Raw genomic sequence first — 20,408 nt, 5'->3', positions numbered from 1 at the left:
GGACTATAGATGTGAGTGATCATGTAGATCTCCTTATTCTCCAAAGGTTGAATCACCATCGATAGATAATTCCTAGAAGCTTCTGCATCGAGGATTCCAAGTTTTTGAGGATCCCATAGAGTGAGAATCCCACACGCTGAGTTATCCACTTTAACCTCTAGATATTCATACTTGATTAACCATTTGTTGTGTATCTCTCTGATCTTGTTCATTGAACATTTTGTTTCATGAATAAAAACCATATTCGATTTTTCTTCCTTTATTCTACTATTAAGTTTTCTTTGTTTCATTTTACGTCCTAGACCCCTAATGTTCTAGGTTGTAAGATTCTTTAAGATAGGTTTCTAAAGGAGTAACTAGTAAGATCCCTCTTCTTACTTGACTTAATCATAAGTTTCCCACATTCGAACAATAGCTCATTCTGTTATTTCCTTCCTCTTTTCCTACCCAGGTTCTTGGAAGAAAGCATCGATGTATCGTCCATCGTTTTCACTCCCCTATTCTCCTAGCTGTCATGGTTTCTTTTGACTCTAGAACACTTTGTTTGTGCTCTACAGAGAAAGATCTGTTGAACCCTGTAAAACTCCTCTTTTGGAAAAGAGTCTACCCCTTTGGTGATTCCCTACTCCAGAAACTTTTCAAGATGTAAATTCTCCCTCTCTAGAATCTCCTGCAATTCATGGTCTTCTATTCCTGCCTCACATAGGGTTATCTCGTTGTCTCTGCTAAGCTCCATCATGCTCAGCAAATCATCCATTTGTTTGTTGTTTTCTAGTATATCCTCCATATTAGCATCCCTTTCCTTCTTCATGGGAATATTCTCCACTTCTTGGTTCATCCCATTGTTTTCGACTTCTTCTTCTAAGATCTTGAAACTATTGCGGTTTAGTTGTCCTTCTTCAGCAATTTTCTTTTGGTACCTCTTTCCTCCTTTCCCTTTACCTCCAACCTTAGTAATACCATTGGGATCCCTGTATGTAGTGGCATTTATATTGCTCTATGTCTTGTTCATTGGGCATTCCTTGTATAAATTCCCCTGTTCATGGCACTTACGGCACCTAAATGGGATGTGTTCATAGTCCACTGCTTACACCCAATCCTCGTCATACACTTCTAAAATGATTGCATCTAGAAGTGCCCCTGATAAGTCTATTTCCACAAATATCTGGGCAAAGGAAGTTTATTTGGCTCTTAGAGTAGCATCTAAGATCTTTATAAAATGCCCTAGTTTGTTGCCAATAGCCATTAGAGACTCTGGCAGCCAATAGTCTAAAGCGAGGGAGTAGAGTCTTATCCATACCGGTACTGAGGTGAAAGTCTCTCATTTTGAGACGAAGTTCATTACCCATGGTCTCATGTAGAGGCCTACAGAAGTGTAAAAATAGGGTCATCCCTCGAACACTCTGTCTTTGTCCTCTAAGCTTGTGAACACCATTGTGAAGAAGCCCTTGGACCCAAGGTGAAGGTCAATTTTCCCTTTTGGTTTCCATTGGTTCCTGATCCATGCTTGTAAAGCCTTCTCCGTCAGCCAAATCCCCATAAATTTGCAGATAACAACATATTCTGCCATGTGTTCTCTGTGCACCTACAATGCTGGGTCACTTAAAACAACTCGAGGAATGGTAGTCGACTTGGGTTTATAGGCCCAGGATGTGCTTGGAGGAGCAACTTTCTTACTGCTACCCTCTGTTCTCTTTTCCTTGCTAGCTTCCTCATGCTTCTCTTCTTGTCCTTGAGGTCCAATGGTTCCCGATTTTTCTTTATTATTGTCCTCTACTACTATCTTCGTTGGTTTCTTGAAGCGATGCAATCCACATCCCTTGCTTCTGTCTGCAATCACTTGATTGTAGGAGGCAGCCGAACTCCCCCTCCGCACCCCGTCATGGTGACTAGCGCCAAAACCATAGAGAAAAACCCTCTCCCCTCCAAAGGATTAATATTGAGAACCCTTGGAATTGATATTATAAACGTAAGAAATTATTAATATTATAAATCTAAGGATTAATAAAACCAATGAATTTTATTATAAACCAAATGGATTATAAATCTAGAAGATTTATATTAAACCCTAGGATTAATATTATAAACCATATCAATAATATTATACCCTAGGAATAGGAACTTTTAGATTATTAAACCCAAGGGATTGATATTATAAACCCAAGACACTAATAAACCCAAAGGGATTAATACTAAAAATGTAAGCAAAGAATAGTAAACCCAAGGGATTAATATTGTAAACTCAATGTATATAAACCCTATGATAAATATCATAAATATTAAAAAAACATAGTTGATGATGGTTAACCATGGTTGATATATATAAACTCTAAGATAAATATTATAAACCTTAAGAAAACATAGTTGATGATGGTTAACCATGGTTGATATTAACACAATTTTTGTCACAATATGAAATTGGAACATGGTTGACAATGATCATAATTAATGCATTATCATATTTAAAATTATCATTTGAAATCATTAATCATAATCATAATTAATGCATTATCATGTTTCCCCATAATTTTAGCTACTCTATTCTTCATATCCACTTCCAAAATTATAAATAACTATTTTTGTAAATAGTTTTAATGCATAAAATAATTAGAGAAAACTAAACCAATCAAGTTTTCATTCTCTATAAAGTAAAATAGAGAATGGAAACTCCACTAAAATGTTCATCTTATCTATGACTTTTATCAACTCAGCGCAAATAGATGTACCCTCGAGACTTCATATCCACTTCCAAAAATATAAATAACTAATTTTGTAAATAGTTTTAATGCATAAAATAATTAGAGAAAACTAAACCAATCAAATTTCCATCCTCTATAAAGTAAAATAGATAATGGAAACTCCACTGAAATGTTCATCTTATCTATGACTTTTATCAATTCAGCGCAAATAGGTGTACCCCTCTACAATCTTTGAGTAATGGTTAACATTAATTATTCGTACAAAACCTTTGACGTCTTCATCAAATTGACAATTTCGAGATCTTTATTTATTTAACAACGGTATAATAATAATTAAATTTTGATGTTGCGTCTGCCAGAATCTTTCATTTGTTTATTTAACTACGTTATTATAATAATAATTAATTTTGATGTTGCATGCGTCAGAATCTTTCATTTTCGTTTTGATTATCACTAGCATTTGCAATTAATGTTGCAAAGGAAACGCCGTAAGGCATAGAGTGTGGAAGAATATTGAAATGTGAATGGGCATTTATGAAAGCAAGGGTCATAACAAAACATCACTAAGGGTTCCAATTCCAAGATAACAATTTATAGGTTGACAAAAATAGATTAAGACAGGGTTACATCTCTTGTCAAGTATCTAAAATAAGAGATCATAACAAAACACCCACCTCATTCATGAGCAGTCATTGAACATATAAAGGCTATATGACAAGCATCCCTGCAAGATATCCATATAAAAGCCTAATACCAACTATGCTCGCTCTGGATACTGTTGTAATCATTCTTGTGACAAAACATCACTAATCGTGTGCAAATTGTCCTATTTTGTTGCCTGAGTAATGTCATTCAAATAAGGAAGAACCATTCTTGAGACAAAACACCACTAACTCTCTGCAAAATGTCATGTTTTTCTACCTAAGCAGTGTCATTCAAATAAGGAAGAACCATTCTTGAGACAAAACATCACTAACCTTGTGCAAAGTGTCATGCTTTACTGCCCGAGTAGTCACTCATTCAAACAAGGAAGAACAATTCTTGAGACCAAACATCACTAACCCTCTACAAAGTGTCATGTTTTGCTGCCTTACTGTCACTCAAGTTAGGTTGCACTGGGGTTATCCCTGTCTACTCAGGGGAAATATAACTAATGAGGAAGATCGAAGCATAGAATTGAATAATGATGCAAAGCATTGATTCCAGTTGGTTGTGAATCCAGCCCAATTCTTATCATCAAATGGTGAAACTCCACTCCGGACAACTAAAAACAGTCACCAAGGGCTTGTATACTACTTCCTCAATTTATCCTTTGCACTCTGACTTATTTGTAATGCAGCCTAGCATGTGAAGGGTGTGCTAGTTAGCAAAGTAGGTAAAGTCTAAAAAAGCGATAGATGAGAAAATCCTAAACTCCAAAATGACAGGAACTATGGCTTGTAATTGTAGTCATTCTTTTAACAAAGATTTCCAATAAATTCTATATCTGGGATGGGAGAGGTCTCGAATACTTTAAAATCAATCTGCGTTGTTATGTTATAGCTTATAGCCTCTTACGTGCATGCTTTGATTTAAATCAATATCACGGTCACTTTATCTTCAAATTTAGAAGTTTAAGGTCACGTTATCCTCAAATTTCACAAACCATGCCTCACATGAAGAAATGGAATAGGAAAGCATCTATAGTCATGGTCACTGTATGGGGAAATCAATTTTGGAAGAGTGGGAAATAATTGCAGCACAGTCTTTAGTCATGGCACAGTCTTTAGTTGTGGTCACTGTATGGGGAAATCAATTTTGGAAGAGCAGGAAATAATTGCAGCACAATCTTTAGTCATGGTCACTGTATGGGGAAATCAATTTTGGAATAATGGGAAATAATTGCAGCACAACAGGGCAATCTTTTTTTTCATAAGAAAAAAATGTTGATTTTAGAATAGTGGGAAATAATTGCAGCACAACAGGGAAATATTTTTTTTCATAAGAAAAAAATGCTATTTTATTATAAACAATAAAACCAATATATGTGCATTGTATTTTCATGCAATTTGCAGAAATTGGTTCAGCATGTAAAAATTCAGGAGAGAGAAAAGCCCCTTCATCAATGATGTATCCTCTCACATTTCATCTATGGTTTCATATTAGAAAATCAACACTTTTATAATCCTTGGACATAATAAGCCCCATCATTTATGAATGAGCTTATAACAGAACATGTATTTAGCATAAGGAGAAATGCACAAGCCAGTTGATATAATTATGCCATTTCATGTAACGAGTTGTCATTGTGCATATCAATAACCATGAGCTTTGAAGATTCAGATAAAAAAATGTATCTCATAAAAGCCTCATGTAAAGAATGTTAATGATTGAGAACACGGCAAGCTTGGTGTCATTTATAACAAACAAGATTACGTGCACTTGAAATAAAACAAAAACGGAGGTTGGGAAATCAATTTTGGAACAGTGGGAAATAATTGCAGCACAACAGGGCAATATTTTTTTTTCATAAGAAAAAAATGCTGATTTTAGAACAGTGGGAAATAATTGCAGCACAACAGGGCAATCTTTTTTTTTCATAAGAAAAAAATGCTATTTTATTATAAACGATAAAACCAGTATATGTGCATTGTATTTTCATGCAATTTCCAGAAATTGGTTCAGCATGTAAAAATTGCTATATATGTCAAAATTATGAAAAAACAATCCTCTTTAAAATATCAGTCATACTTATCTTCTGATATGCATAAACAGTCTCTAAGATTATCTATCCATATACTTTCATTAACATATAATTATGCTGTCTGGAAAAATACCAAAAAACAGAAAGGGAATGTTGGTATGACCAAAAGTGTCACTCAAGGCAGTCCCTAGTCCCATGTAATGTTGTCCACCATGTATCTCAATTTCATAATTCAGTAGGGCTCTCTAATGCTATCTTTTGACAATTTGTCTGTAATGCTATCTTTTGACAATTTGTCTGGCTCCAACGCAGCTTAATTATCTATGAGAGATTTAGAATCGCTATAGATATATAGATAGTTTAGTTAGTTTAGTTTCTTTGGCTGTGCAAACCAGAATAATCCCCTAAAACGATTGCTTCAGCTCTTTAGTTTCTTTTGTTGTGCAAACCGGAATAATCCCCTAAAACGATTGCTTCAGCTCTTATGTTGGTACCTGTGCCATGCTACTATACCTTGAACCTTAATTTTTCCAATAGTTTTCTTTGGCTTAGGAGCCGTTCCTTCCAAGGCAACATCTGCAGAATCATTTCTCAATAGTTCTTCCTCTGGTTGCAACAGTATTTGCTGTAGTCTATACAAGTTGCAGACATTTCAATTTACACAATTACTTAATAATATGCAGAGTATTACCTTCATTGTAAAAGAATTTTCATTTTCTAAACAACATGACAATTAAAAGAAATCAACAAAGACAATTTTGTTAATAACCTACCCAAAGGCATTACGCAAAACAATGCACTCATTATGAAGGAATTCAGGAGCTTCCATGCGACCACTGGCCCATGCCCAGAGACAAAGACGCACACAGGCCTCATAGGCAATGAGGGCTTGTCAGGCTCCCTACCCACTACACTCAATAATTGCAAGCACATTATTGTCAAAATGCATAGCAGATGAGAAATAAAATCTATCTGATAAATAATTATTGATCCACATTAACATGAAAAACAAATATTAAGACATCCTGGGCATGGACCAACTACAATCATGACAGCTGGCTCATGCCTAGAAACAAAGGTGCACACATCCCCCATAGACAATAAGGGCTTGCCCACTACACTCAATGAATTGCAAGCACATTCAGGTCAAGATCCAGAGCAGATGAGAAGAACATTCTATCTGGTAATGAATTACTGATCCACATTAACATGAAAAATAAATCTTAAGGCATCTTGATTGTTTCTTTTTATATATCAACATGCACAAGACCTTAGGTAGGAAGAATCAGTCAAACCTGAGGTGAAAAGTGGGTGGCTGGCTTGCTGAAGCTGTTGATTGCCGGCAAGAACCTGCTGCCTCTTTAACATTCACAGAAGTGGGCCTGTAAAAGCAAAATCAGAGACTTTTCTTATAACAGTTTGAAGTTTGAACTCATGTATGACTATAAACAAGTGTACTCATTTACCCACTGACTGCATCACCTGCTTCAACATTAAAATTGTTGCATACTCTTTGTGTTGAATATCTCCTGCTCCTTCAGATGCTGCTAAAACATTGCAAGACGGGCTTGTAAGTTAACTAAACCAGCTGCTTTACATGACAAAACAAAACTTAATTGAGAGACATAACGATCTATGCGGCTCCCAGGTTGATCAATTTCAGACATATTGCAGGTTGAGACATGGCAGGTTGTTGAGACATATTGCAGGTTGAGACATTCTTTTTGAGATAAAGTACATCAAGACTATAAATGCAATTCTGTTTTGAGAATTCTTAGCCTCATAAATCTTACATGGTCTCCATGGTTTTCAGTGGCCGTAAAGAAAAATATGATATTCTGTTATTATGAATAGGTCACAGAGGGACAATATATGCAAATGGGCAAAGGAGAAATGCAAGTGCCATGCCTGCAAAATACAGTCTATTGGACATTCAAAGCATACTCTGGATCGATTGATTATCTTGTTATGTAAAGACAAGTGAATTGGTGAAAAAACTGACCAACGTAGGACGATACACCAGCGATGGCACAAGCTAGCAGAAGCAATGCAGAGAAGACTAGTATAGCAAAGCAGTAGAGAACTCTGAAACGGCTCAGGAACTGCTGCTGCTGCCTTGAATTAAATCTCAGCTGCCTGGTCCTCATGATGATGATCCTTTGGCGTGGGATCAAATCCATCCACCACCACTTGATTGTTATAAATACACAGCTCAACTAATCTGAAAAAACAAAAAGCCCTAATCCCTAAGCCTGCTGCAAATCTCTCTGAGGGCGAAGATTAATGTGACCCCAAGGGCCCATTACCATCTCTGTTCTCCTCCTTCGCGAGAGTTTTCACATGAAAAATTGAAGTGGGAATTAAATGGGGAGATCCATTGCCACAGAGCAGAGAAAACTATTCATTAATCAATGTTATGAAGCATTTGATCATGGTAATTAGGTTCTGTGGATGAAAAACACATTTGGGAATAGTAAGATGCAATGGGAATTTTGGAAGAAAAATTGTTTTGATAAAGGTCTAGTGGGTTCTGACCAGGGCCAAGAGGTCCTGGAAATATAAATGCTAGGTTGTTGAGACATATTGCAGATTGAGACATGGCAGGTTGTTGAGACATATTGCAGGTTGAGACATTCTTTTCGAGATAAAATACATCAAGACTATAAATGCAATTCTGTTTTGAGAAGTCTTAGTCTCATAAATCTTACATAGTCTCCATGCTTTTCAGTGGACATAAAGAAAAATATGAACTGCACAATTTACATTTAGGATCCAACTTCAAATAACACACAAAAGTAAGGATCAGGCTTCGGCAGTAATGATGACGAGTAGATTAAGCCATTAAATTACAAAAAACTATCTCCAAATAATAAATATTACTACTCGATGATGAAAGTATTACAACTTTGAAGAGTTAGGGGCATATTGTTATGGAGGATGATGATATATAAATAATTTATAACTTAACAACAAAAGGGTATGTATCAGATAATTCCATCAAAGTATATATGCTCAAGTGCATTACCATTTGCACAAATACACTTGATTTCACCTGTACCCAACTCTTGCACCTTCGAGTAAAATTACCAAAAGAATGAAATTCCCCTCAAAATAGCAGTTACCCACTGACTGCATCACCCGCTTCAACATTAAAATTGTTGCATAGTCTTTGTGTTGAATATCTCCTGGTCCTTCAAATGCTACCAAAACATTTCAAGACGGGCTTCTAAGTTAACTAAACCAGCTGCTTTACGTGACAGAACAAAACTTAATTGAGAAACATAACGATCTATGCAGCTCCCAGGTTGATCAATTTCAGTGAGAAGCTTCATTTCCTGAAGAATGAAATAAAAATGTGAACTACAAAGTTAACAAAATGCACACAAAAATTCTGTTATTATGAATAGGTCACAGAGGGACCATATATGCAAATGGGTAAAGGAGAAATGCAAGTTCCATGCATACAAAATACAGTCTATTGACTATTCAAAGCATACTCTAGATCGATTCATTATCTTGTTATGTAAAGCCATCAAAGTATATATGCTCAAGTGCATTAGCATTTGCACAAATACACTTGATTTCATCTGTACCCAACTCCTGCACCTTCGAGTAAAATTACCAAATGAATGAAATGCCCCTCAAAATAGCAGTTACCCGCTGACTGCATCACCCGCTTCCACATTAAAATTGCTGCATACTCTTTGTGTTGAATATCTCCTGCTCCTTTAGATGCTGCTAAAACATTGCAAGACGAGCTTGTAAGTTAACTAAACCAACTACTTTACGTGATAGGACAAAACTTAATTGAGAGACATAATGATCTATGCGGCTCCCAGGTTGATCAATTTTAGTGAGAAGCTTCATTTCCTGAAGAATGAAATAAAAATGTCAACTACAAAGTTAACAAAATGCACACAAAAATTCTGTTATTATGAATAGGTCACAGAGGGACAATATATGCAAATGGGCAAAGGAGAAATGCAAGTGCCATGCCTGCAAAATACAGTCTATTGGACATTCAAAGCATACTCTGGATCGATTAATTATCTTGTTATGTAAAGCCATCAAAGTATATATGCTCAAGTGCATTACCATTTGCACAAATACACTTGATTTAATCTGTACCCAACTCCTGCACCTTCGAGTAAAATTACCAAAAGAATGAAATGCCCCTCAAAATAGCAGTTACCCACTGACTGCATCACCCACTTCAACATTAAAATTGCTGCATACTCTTTGTGTTGAATATCTCCTGCTCCTTCAGATGCTGCTAAAACATTGCAAGACGGGCTTGTAAGTTAACTAAACCAGCTGCTTTACGTGAGAGAACAAAACTTAATTGAGAGACATAACAATCTATGCGGCTCCCAGGTTGATCAATTCCAGACATATTGCAGGTTGAGACATGGCAGGTTGTTGAGACATATTGCAGGTTGAGACATTCTTTTTGAGATAAAGTACATCAAGACTATAAATGCAACTTTGTTTTGAGAATTCTTAGCCTCATAAATCTTACATGGTCTCCATGGTTTTCAGTGTCCGTAAAGAAAAATATGATATTTTGTTATTATGAATAGGTCACAGAGGGACAATATATGGAAATGGGCAAAAGAGAAATGCAAGTGCCATGCCTGCAAAATACAGTTTATTGGACATTCAGAGCATACTCTCAATCGATTGATTATCTTGTTATGTAAAGACAAGTGAATTGGTGAAAAAACTGACCAACATAGGACGATACACCAGTGATGGCACAAGCCAGCAGAAGCAAATGCAGAGAAGACTAGTATAGCAAAGCAGTAGAGAACTCTAAAACTTCTCAGGAACTGCTGCTGCTACCTTGAATTAAATCTCAACTGCCTGGTCCTCATGATGATGATCCTTTGGCGCGGAATCAAATCCATCCACCACCACTTGATTGTTATAAATACACAGCTCAACTAATCTGAAAAAAAACAAAAAGCCCTAATCCCTAAGCCTGCTACAAATCTCTCTGAAAATCTCTCTGAGGGCGAAGATTAATGTGACCCCAAGGGCCCATTGCCATCTCTGTTCTCCTCCTTCGAGAGAGTTTTCACATGAAAAATTGAAGTGGGAATTAAATGGGGATCCATTGCCACAGAGCAGAGAAGACTATTCATTAATCAGCGTTACGAAGCATTTGATCATGGTAATTAGGTTCTGTGGATGAAAAACACATTTGGGAACAGTAAGATGCAATGGGCATTTTGGAAAAAAAATTGTTCTGATAAAGGTCTGGTGGGTTCTGACCGCTTGTCCTCTTGTATTAAAATTGCTACAAAGGCTAATACAAGAATATGGGTGTCTCAAAGGACAGATACGACTGTAAATACAGAATTAGAAGATAGGAATTAGCCAAACATGCTCTTTCCCAAACACTAAACAGTGAATTTTGTACCTTATACAGTACTTTCCCCAATTGGCCCTAGTGGCCCTTTACACTTGAATGGAGAATTTCGAGGTGAAGATGACTGCAATTGGTTCTGAAACCTCTGCCATTAGACTCAAAAGGTCGAAAATAGCAGACATAGGCTTTTGAATCACCAAAAACGGATGAACATAGCCCCCAAACAACTCCAACACTGAAATGGCCCTAGTGGCCCTGAAAGCTTCCCTGAAGCTAAACAGTGATAAGAATGTCTCAGAAGGAAAAGTGAGCTGTAGAAATGGATTCAGAATGCTGAAAACCTTCAGGAATGACCTTCGTTCCACATTCACTGGCTGCACAATTCTCAATGTAGCTCCCAAACTGATTTGGCCCTAGTGGCTCCTGGAACTTCCACGAAGCAAAAACACCTGCAAATGACCTAATATGGATGTAAGACCTACACCAATGGCTTCAGAAGGTCGAAAATACCCAAAATAAAAAAAAAAATCGTCCAAAACCGACTTTCCTAGCCAAAGTTATGGCCATTTAAAGTTTCTCCAGTTTTTCCCTAGAAAAACTCCAGTTAACTTTAGTTAACTCCAGTTAGCTCCGCCAATTATGGCGGGTCCGCCAAATTTGGCGCTCCTGCCAAAATTCCGCCAACTTAACTGCAGTTACATTTAATGTTTGGTGGTTGCCTCGGATTTCGTGCCAGGCGGAATATTCCTTTTTAATTTTTTTTTGAAAAATTAAAATTTCTAATGTTATGGACAAATTCTTCTTTTTGCCATAACTTCCTCATACGGCGACAGTTTTTCGAACCGTTTGCGGCGCCCGAATCAGGAAGACGAGAACTTTCCATTCATTTAACTTTGAACCAGTTCTAAGCAATTTAAATGTTGAGCATTTTACAACACTTAGGACATGAGCACCTAATCACGCCTCCCCATTGGGAAGCTTTTGGACCCCAAAAGCTCACTGTATCTCTGAACTGAACTGTACAGTACTTGAGGAACAGAAATATCCTCTTTCATTCAGCCAAAAGAGCATACTGATGCCAAAATTTCCTGCCTTATCAACTGTCGTCATGGCGAATGTTGCTGCATAAACCAAGTACTCGTCGAATCCCGACCAAGCTTGTTCGCCAGACAAACTGAAAGTTTGTAGAAACCAACAATGAAAGTTTCCGATATATGAGCTGAAATATTCCCCTGAACATGTGGGCTTGCCAGCTGTCACGATGCCCATCCATGGCACTTCCGCTCCAGAAGAAGAGCTGCCTCCCAAATGAGAAGGCTTTTACAAAGATGAAACACCTCATCATTTCTCCTCTTTACAATCTTGGAGATCAAATTAACTTTTTCCAAGTCAATATTACATTACATGCATGGTTAAAAATAAAGTAATCAACCCTTCAAGTTAATCACACATACATGTTTAAAATACAAGGAAATCATCATGATCCCTGTGCTCATGCATATCATTCTCATGCATGCAGTTTATCCTTCAATTTTTCCTTAAGTACAAGATCTTCGATCACATGTACATGTACTTTCAAAGCTGAAATGAATATAACTTTCGCTGCAATAGAGTGAATCTCATACTCAGCTTTTCCATCCTGCAACTTGCATTCCCTTAACAAAGAATATCTCCTGGTCCTTCAAATGCTACCAAAACATTGCAAGACGGGCTTGTAAGTTAACTAAACCAGCTGCTTTACGTGACAGAACAAAACTTAATTGAGAGACATAACGATCTATGCGGCTCCCAGGTTGATCAATTTCAGTGAGAAGCTTCATTTCCTGAAGAATGAAATAAAAATGTCAACTACAAAGTTAACAAAATGCACACAAAAATTCTGTTATTATGAATAGGTCACAGAGGGACAATATATGCAAATGGGTAAAGGAGAAATGCAAGTTCCAAGCCTACAAAATACAGTCTATTGGATATTCAAAGCATACTCTAGATTGATTCATTATCTAGTTATGTAAAGCCATCAAAGTATATATGCTCAAGTGCATTACCATTTGCACAAATACACTTGATTTCATCTGTACCCAACTCCTGCACCTTCGAGTAAAATTACCAAATGAATGAAATGCCCCTCAAAATAGCAGTTACCCACTGACTGCATCACCCGCTTCCACATTAAAATTGCTGCATACTCTTTATGTTGAATATCTCCTGCTCCTTTAGATGCTGCTAAAACATTGCAAGACGGGCTTGTAAGTTAACTAAACCAACTACTTTACGTGACAGGACAAAACTTAATTGAGAGACATAATGATCTATGCGGCTCCCAGGTTGATCAATTTCAGTGAGAAGCTTCATTTCCTGAAGAATGAAATAAAAATGTCAACTACAAAGTTAACAAAATGCACACAAAAATTATGTTATTATGAATAGGTCACAGAGGGACAATATATGCAGATGGGCAAAGGAGAAATACAAGTGCCATGCCTATCAAATACAGTCTATTGGACATTCAAAGCATACTCTGGATCGATTGATTATCTTGTTATGTAAAGCCATCAAAGTATATATGCTCAAGTGCATTACCATTTGCACAAATACACTTGATTTCATCTGTACCCAACTCCTGCACCTTCGAGTAAAATTACCAAAAGAATGAAATGCCCCTCAAAATAGTAGTTACCCACTGACTGCATCACCCGCTTCAACATTAAAATTGCTGCATACTCTTTGTGTTGAATATCTCCTGCTCCTTCAGATGCTGCTAAAACATTGCAAGACAGGCTTGTAAGTTAACTAAACCAGCTGCTTTACGTGAGAGAACAAAACTTAATTGAGAGACATAACGATCTATGCGGCTCCCAGGTTGATCAATTTCAGACATATTGCAGGTTGAGACATGGCAGGTTGTTGAGACATATTGCAGGTTGAGACATTCTTTTTGAGATAAAGTACATCAAGACTATAAATGCAATTCTGTTTTGAGAATTCTTAGCCTCATAAATCTTACATGGTCTCCATGGTTTTCAGTGGCCGTAAAGAAAAATATGATATTCTGTTATTATGAATAGGTCACAGAGGGACAATATATGCAAATGGGCAAAGGAGAAATGCAAGTGCAATGCCTGTAAAATAAAATCTATTGGACATTCAAAGCATACTCTGGATCGATTGATTATCTTGTTATGTAAAGACAAGTGAATTGGTGAAAAAACTGACCAACGTAGGACGATACACCAGCGATGGCACAAGCTAGCAGAAACAATGTAGAGAAGACTAGTATAGCAAAGCAGTAGAGAACTCTAAAACGGCTCAGGAACTGCTGTTGCTGCGTTGAATCAAATCTCAGCTGCCTAGTCCTCATGGCGATGATCCTTTTGCGTGGGATCAAATCCATCCAGCACCATTTGATTGTTATTAATACACAGCTCAACTAATCTGAAAAAACAAAAAGCCCTAATCCCTAAGCCTGCTGCAAATCTCTCTGAAAATCTCTCTGAGGGTGAATATTAATGTGATCCCAAGGGCCCATTGCCATCTCTGTTCTCCTCCTTCGAGAGAGTTTTCACATGCAAAATTGAAGTGGGAATTAAATGGGGATCCATTGCCACAGAGCAGAGAAGACTATTCATTAATCAGCATTACGAAGCATTTGATCATGGTAATTAGGTTATGTGGATGAAAAACACATTTGGGAACAGTAAGATGCAATGGGCATTTTGGAAGAAAAATTGTTCTGATAAAGGTCTGGTGGGTTCTGACCAGGGCCAACAGGTCCTGGCAATATAAATGCTAGGTTGTTGAGATTGAGACATGGCAGGTTGTTGAGACATATTGCAGGTTGAGACATTCTTTTTGAGATAAAGTACATCAAGACTATAAATGCAATTCTGCTTTGAGAATTCTTAGTCTCATAGATCTTACATGGTCTCCATGCTTTTTAGTGGACATAAAGAAAAATATGAACTACACAATTTACATTTAGGATCCGACTTCAAATAACACACAAAAGTAAAGATCACGCTTCGGCACGAGTAGATTAAGCCATTAAATTACAAAAAACTGTCTCCGGATAATAAATGTTACTGCTCGATGATGAAAGTATTACAACTTTGAAGAGTTAGGGGAATATTGTTATGGAGGATGATCATATATAAATAATTTATAACTTAACAACAAAAGGGTTTGTATCAGATAATTCCATCAAAGTATATATGCTCAAGTGCATTACCATTTGCACAAATACACTTGATTTCATTTGTAATTGCAGCTTCGAGTAAAATTACCAAAAGAATGAAATGCCCCTCAAAGTAGCAGTTACCCACTGACTACATCACCCACTTCAACATTAAAATTGTTTCATACTCTTTGTGTTAATATCTCCTGCTCCTTCAAATGCTGCTAAAACATTGCAAGACGGGCTTGTAAGTTAACTAAACTAGCCGCTTTACGTGATAGAACAAAACTTAATTGAGAGACATAACGATCTATGTGGCTCCCAGGTTGATCAATTTCACTGAGAAGCTTCATTTCCTGAAGAATCAAATAAAAATGTCAACTACAAAGTTAACAAAATGCACACAAAAATTCTGTTATTATGAATAGGTCATAGAGGGACAATATATGCAAATGGGCAAAGGAGAAATGCAAGTGCCATGCCTGCAAAATACAGTTTATTGGACATTCAAAGCATACTCTGGATCAATTGATTATCTTGTTATGTAAAGACAAGTGAATTGGTGAAAAAACTGACCAACGTAGGACGATACACCAGTGATGGCACAAGCCAGCAGAAGCAATGTAGAGAAGACTAGTATAGCAAAGCAATAGAGAACTCTGAAACGGCTCAGGAACTGCTGCTGCCTTGAATTAAATCTCAGCAGCCTGGTCCTCATGAGGACGATCGTTTGGTGCGGGATCAAATCCATCCACCACCACTTGATTGTTATAAATACACAACTCAACTAATCTGAAAAAACAAAAAGCCCTAATCCCTAAGCCTGCTGCAAATCTCTATGAGGGCAAAGATTATTGTGACCCAAGGGCCCATTACCATCTCTGTTCTTCTCCTTCGCGAGAGAGATTAAGGGTCTGTAGTCTACAACAAGGTGGAGGGTGGATTCCTTTTGAATGTTATAATCGGCGAGGGTTCGGCCATCCTCCAGCTGCTTGTCGGAAAAAATGAGCCTCTGCTGATCAGGAGGAATACCTTCCTTGTCTTGAACTGCAGCCTTCACATCATCAATCGTATCAGAGCTATCAACCTCTAGTGTGATGGTCTTGCCTGTCAACGTTTTCACAAATATCTGCATACCACCACGGAGGCGAAGGACAAGATGCAGCGTAGATTCCTTCTGAATGTTGTAGTCGGCTAGAGTCCTCCCATCTTCAAGTTGCTTCCCTGCAAAGAACAATCTCTACTGATCCGGAGGAATCCCCTCCTTATCTTGAATTTTGGCCTTGACGTTGTCAATAGTGTCTGAGCTCTCAACTTCAAGCGTGATTGTTTTTCCGGTCAGGGTTTTGACAAAAATCTGCATCCCTCCTCTGAGACGGAGAACAAGGTGAAGAGTAGATTCCTTCTGGATAATGAATGAAATGCCCCTCAAAATAGCAGTTACCCACTGACTGCATCACCCGCTTCCACATTAAAATTGATGCATACTCTTTGTGTTGAATATCTCCTGCTCCTTCAGATGCTGCTAAAACATTGCAAGACGGGCTTGTAAGTTAACTAAACAACCTACTTTACGTGACATGACAAAACTTAATTGAGAGACATAATGATCTATGCGGCTCCCAGGTTGATCAATTTCAGTGAGAAGCTTCATTTCCTGAAGAATGAAATAAAAATGTCAACTACAAAGTTAACAAAATGCACACAAAAATTATGTTATTATGAATAGGTCACAGAGGGACAATATATGCAAATGGGCAAAGGAGAAATGCAAGTGCCATGCCTGCAAAATACAGTCTATTGGACATTCAAAGCATACTCTGGATCGATTGATTATCTTGTTATGTAAAGCCATCAAAGTATATATGCTCAAGTGCATTACCATTTGCACAAATACACTTGATTTCATCTGCACTCAACTCCTGCACCTTCGAGTAAAATTACCAAAAGAATGAAATGCCCCTCAAAATAGCAGTTACCCACTGACTGCATCACCCGCTTCAACATTAAAATTGCTGCATACTCTTTGTGTTGAATATCTCCTGCTCCTTCAGATGCTGCTAAAACATTGCAAGACGGGCTTGTAAGTTAACTAAACCAGCTGCTTTACGTGAGAGAACAAAACTTAATTGAGAGACATAACGATCTATGTGGCTCCCAGGTTGATCAGTTCTAGACATATTGCAGGTTGAGACATGGCAGGTTGTTGAGACATATTGCAGGTTGAGACATTCTTTTTGAGATAAAGTACATCAAGAATATAAATGCAACTTTGTTTTGAGAATTCTTAGCCTCATAAATCTTACATGGTCTCCATGGTTTTCAGTGGCCGTAAAGAAAAATATGATATTTTGTTATTATGAATAGGTCACAGAGGGACAATATATGCAAATGGGCAAAGGAGAAATGCAAGTGCCATGCTTGCAAAATACAGTTTATTGGACATTCAGAGCATACTCTCAATCGATTGATTATCTTGTTATGTAAAGACAAGTGAATTGGTGAAAAAAATGACCAACATAGGACGATACACCAGTGATGGCACAAGCCAGCAGAAGCAATGTAGAGAAGACTAGTATAGCAAAGCAATAGAGAACTCTGAAACGGCTCAGGAACTGCTGCTGCCTTGAATTAAATCTCAGCAGCCTGGTCCTCATGATGACGATCGTTTGGTGCGGGATCAAATCCATCCACCACCACTTGATTGTTATAAATACACAACTCAACTAATCTGAAAAAACAAAAGGCCCTAATCCCTAAGCCTGCTGCAAATCTCTCTGAGGGCAAAGATTATTGTGACCCAAGGGCCCATTACCATCTCTGTTCTTCTCCTTCGCGAGAGAGATTAAGGGTCTGTAGTCTACAACAAGGTGGAGGGTGGACTCCTTTTGAATGTTATAATCGGCGAGGGTTCGGCCATCCTCCAGCTGCTTGTCGGCAAAAATGAGCCTCTGCTGATCAGGAGGAATACCTTCCTTGTCTTGAACCTCAGCCTTCACATCATCAATCGTATCAGAGCTCTCAACCTCTAGTGTGATGGTCTTGCCTGTCAACGTTTTCACAAATATCTGCATACCACCACGGAGGCGAAGGACAAGATGCAGCGTAGATTCCTTCTGAATGTTGTAGTCGGCTAGAGTCCTCCCATCTTCAAGTTGCTTCCCTGCAAAGAACAATCTCTGCTGATCCGGAGGAATCCCCTCCTTATCTTGAATTTTGGCCTTGACGTTGTCAATAGTGTCTGAGCTCTCAACTTCAAGCGTGATTGTTTTTCCGGTCAGGGTTTTGACAAAAATCTGCATCCCTCCTCTGAGACGGAGAACAAGGTGAAGAGTAGATTCCTTCTGGATGTTGTAATCGGCAAGAGTGCGTCCGTCCTCAAGCTGTTTTCCGGCAAAAATCAGCCTCTGCTGATCCGGTGGAATGCCTTCCTTGTCTTGAATTTTGGCCTTGACATTGTCAATTGTATCAGATTCCACCTCTTAGACGGAGAACAAGGTGAAGAGTCGATTCCTTCTGGATGTTGTAATCTGCGAGAGTGCGTCCGTCCTCGAGTTGTTTTCCAGCAAAGATCAGCCTCTGCTGGTCAGGTGGAATCCCTTCCTTGTCTTGAATTTTAGCCTTAACGTTATCAATAGTGTCTGAGCTCTCAACTTCAAGCGTGATTGTTTTTCCGGTCAGAGTTTGGACAAAGATCTGCATCCCTCCTCTGAGACGGAGAACAAGGTGAAGAGTCGATTCCTTCTGGATGTTGTAATCTGCGAGTGTTCGGCCATCCTCAAGTTGTTTTCCAACGAAAATTAGCCTCTGCTGATCAGGAGGAATTCCCTCCTTGTCCTGGATCTTCGCCTTTACATTGTCTATGGTATCTGAGCTCTCGACCTCGAGGGTTATGGTTTTTCCGGTCAATGTCTTCACAAATATCTGCATTTTGAAATCTAAAAATTGCAAACAAAACACCTGCACAGAGGAAGCGCACCATTAGAGTCTCCGCATAACCCCAAACCCTCACATAATATATAACGAAGCCTTATAGTTACTCATAACACATAAACACGGATAAAACAGAGAAACAACAAGAAATCCTGAAATAAATAATAGATCAAGGGAACCGCCTCAAAACCGGACCAAAATTACATGTAAGAAATACTCAGATCTGAAACCCTCGAACAATGAATTTCGAGAGCAAATGCAACAAACTAAAATTATACAACAAAAACAGGCCAATCGATTGGGATTCGCAGCTGTGAGCGACAAGATACCCGAAATAAACTTGTTGAGAAAATGCTTCCCCGGTCGCTTATGAAAAAATCTCCAACGCTCGATTGAAATGACTTTGTAACTACCGTCTCATGATCGGACGATTGTGCCGTTTTGAATCGTCTAACACATAATCGTGGGGTTCACAATGATGACAAGTAGACAGGAGGGGAATTGATTTCAAATGGAAACGCCTTACGGCATAATTATCATTATTTTTTATTTTTATTTTCCTGCCATCTGCCAACGACAATCCATTTCTTTCCTTTTGATATTTAAAATTTTTTTACCTATGAAACTGTATAAACTCCCGTAAGTCTTGAGCATAAATATGCTATAATGAAATTGGAATAATTATTATCCTAATCATATTAGGATATAGCTGATTCGTTTAGGCACTGCTATTGGATAATTATGAATTATAAATTGGCATGGAATTTTATATCTTAATAATAATTATTTTTAGTGAGATAACAACCATACGACTATCCCTTTTTTATATTAATTGTGATTTCAATAACGTAGGATTATACCACACATTTGGATGGCATGAAAATCTATAGGGTAATAATAACTATTTTGAGTTAACAACAATACCATTATCACTTTTTTATATTAGTTGTCATTTCGATAATATAGAATTATACCAAACATTTGATTACCAACTTCAAACATAGAGAACTATTCACTCTTTTTTTGGCATCTAAATAATTGCAGACGATTACTAATGTAATCTAACATCGGTTTAATAGATCCATTTTCCATTCTTATTTTTGTCAAAATATTGCCAATCTAATAGTTGATATCCTAGCTTATTCGTTGGGTATTTTTTTTCTCTGGGAACCTGCAAATTGCTATGGAGTTGTAGAACGGATAAATAAACTGATAATGTGAAAGTGAGCTTTCTAGTTCACGGGTTCCCACTTAATGAAGTAGCTCCACACACCATACTCACAACAGGTCTCAACTTTGCCATATAAAAATATATTTAGCATTACAACCTAGGTTGTATGTGATATGTCTTCTCTTTTTTATATGAGTTCTCGCTGGTCACTTTTTCTCTTTTCCCCAAATTACCTCTTTTCACGATTCTTCTTATTAATAAATTATTATTTTCTTCTCATATTTATTATTTTATTATTTTTATTTTGATTTATTATTTTATTATTTACCGTTAATTTTTTTTAATTTTTTATTTTTTTAACTTCTTTCACTTTATTA

At 37.5% G+C, this 20,408-nt stretch overlaps 1 long non-coding RNA gene and 1 pseudogene across 2 annotated transcripts; both read right to left on the bottom strand.

Annotated features, from left to right (window-relative positions):
• Window positions 1-5,791: 5,791 nt before the first annotated feature.
• On the bottom strand, window positions 5,792-6,944 carry LOC149217884 (uncharacterized). Its single transcript, XR_016250699.1, has 3 exons — window positions 6,678-6,944; window positions 6,156-6,290; window positions 5,792-6,014 (listed from the first exon to the last, which is right to left on the bottom strand). It is a non-coding gene; the product is annotated as an uncharacterized LOC149217884 (long non-coding RNA).
• Window positions 6,945-15,729: 8,785 nt separating this feature from the next.
• LOC149217883 (polyubiquitin-like) lies at window positions 15,730-19,283 on the bottom strand (annotated as a pseudogene). The gene is made up of 3 exons (XR_016250159.1): window positions 19,190-19,283; window positions 17,690-18,887; window positions 15,730-16,374 (listed from the first exon to the last, which is right to left on the bottom strand). The product of XR_016250159.1 is annotated as a polyubiquitin-like (transcript).
• Between the last annotated feature and the right edge of the window lie 1,125 nt (window positions 19,284-20,408).

This window comes from Pinus tabuliformis, chromosome 1_1, assembly GCF_031772625.1.
Source record: "Pinus tabuliformis cultivar Carrire ecotype Pingquan chromosome 1_1, CPIR1, whole genome shotgun sequence".
Classification (NCBI taxonomy): Eukaryota; Viridiplantae; Streptophyta; class Pinopsida; order Pinales; family Pinaceae; genus Pinus; species Pinus tabuliformis.
This window is presented reverse-complemented; position numbering and strand designations above follow the sequence as displayed.